The sequence below is a fragment of the Trichosurus vulpecula genome, chromosome 4 (genome assembly GCF_011100635.1).
Source record: "Trichosurus vulpecula isolate mTriVul1 chromosome 4, mTriVul1.pri, whole genome shotgun sequence".
Taxonomy (NCBI): domain Eukaryota; kingdom Metazoa; phylum Chordata; class Mammalia; order Diprotodontia; family Phalangeridae; genus Trichosurus; species Trichosurus vulpecula.
The window spans coordinates 143,012,898-143,014,751 of record NC_050576.1 but is presented as its reverse complement, the minus strand read 5'-3'; the positions used below and the strand labels follow the sequence as shown (position 1 = coordinate 143,014,751).

The following is a 1,854-nucleotide window of genomic DNA, read 5'->3' as shown; positions in this document are numbered from 1 at the left end:
AATACAAATTAAAACAACACTGAGTTACCACCTTATAAGGTTGACATATTGACTAATATGACAGAAAAGGAAAATGATTTGAAACTATGACCAAAGGGCAACCAAACTGTGTTTGTCCTTTGATCCAGTAATAACACTACTAGGTCTATATCCCAAAGAGACCATAAAAAGGGGAAAGGACCTACATGTGCAAAAATATTTATAGCAGTGCTATTTGTGGTAGCAAAATACTGGAAATTAAGTGGATGCTTAACAATTGGGCAATGACGGAAAAAGTTGTGATAATATGAATATAATGGAGTACTACTGTATAATAAGAAATTATGAAAAAGGTACATTTCAGAAAAACCTGGAAAGCCTTGTACAAACTGATGCAAAATGAAATGAGCAGAACCAGGAAAACATTGTACACAGTACCAGCAACATCATGTAATGATCAACTATGAATGAATCAGCTTTTCTCAGCAACACGATGATCCAAGACAAGTACAAAGAAATCAAAGGAAAACTTTACCTATATGCAGATTAAGAACTGATGGACTCTGAATGCTGATCACAGTATTTTTTCACTTTATTCTTTCTCATTTTTTTCACTTTCATCTGTTTCTTCTTCCAAAACTGTGATGAATGTGGAAATATGTTTTACATGATAACATATGTATAAACTATATCAAACTGCTTACCATTTCCAGAAGAGGGGAGGGGAGGGAGAAAAATTTGGAACTCAAAATCTTGTAAAAATGAATGCTAAATTTTTATATGTAATTATGGGAAAAAATAAAATACCATATAAAGCAAAAAAAGAGTACATTTCCTAGAGAATTCAGATACCCACTTTTCTACATGGTTTGGGTTTCAGGAGGCAATGTCTTTGAATTACCCTGTTATGTTTCTCTTTCCAATATGATGAAATAAGCTGTAGCTTTTCTTTGCCAATTCTTCCTGGGTAAAGAAAGGCAGGAGGCATTAAAGGGCTGGGAAGCATTCAACTGACTAAAAATAACATCCTGGAAGGCCACCGGCTATGCTGAAGGTAAAGCAGATGAGATGGCATTGTGCACCCTGGGCTCCTTTCTGACCCACCAGCAGAGGGTGCTGCACCTCTACAAGCAGGCACTTCCCTACCTCAAGTCCTGAGTAGTCCACAGGGATGCACATCATTTCAATGCTTGTATGCTGGGAGCTCAGTTTGAAGAACATAAGAATGAAAAAGATATGGGAAAGGGCACAAAACTGCTTATGAAGCTGAGGAAGAATTTTGGGCTTACCAGCATCCTCAGCCATATATCTTCCCAGATTGCCCTAGAGGCACTTCCTTTGAAAGATATGAGTGTCACAAGGTTCTTGGGTGATGCTTAGACTATTGGCACCCACTCTGAGAATGTGGTGTACCCTGATTAGTTTGTCAAGAGGGAGAAATGGAAGAAACTGTATTTGGAAAGTTGGGACCGTGAGGTTTAGCAATTGAAGGAGGAAGCTCCATTTGATGGTTCTAAGACTGAAGCTCTGCCCCCAACCCTAAAGGAAGGTCATTCGCCATCACTCTGGTGGCATATTGTCACTAGGTCCCAAGATTTCTCCCCAGAGTAACAAAACTACACACTTTAAACTTCCAAGTGTGTATATTGAATATGTAGATATTCATATATTTAATGTAATAAAGTTACTAAACTGAAAAAAATAATATACCTGGGAAGTTAGCAGATTACTAGATAAAACAAGTCAATAGTTGCATAGCAAACAATAAAGCTAATGTTATCTTTGGCTAAGTTGAGACATATAATGTTCAGAACTAGAACTGATTGTCACTGTAAACTCTGCAGTGCTGAGACTAGAACTGGAGGACTATATTCA

General features: G+C 37.4%; 1 pseudogene; it reads left to right on the top strand.

Annotated features, from left to right (window-relative positions):
- Positions 1 to 1,018: 1,018 nt before the first annotated feature.
- Positions 1,019 to 1,590, top strand: LOC118848975 (annotated as a pseudogene).
- Positions 1,591 to 1,854: the final 264 nt, after the last annotated feature.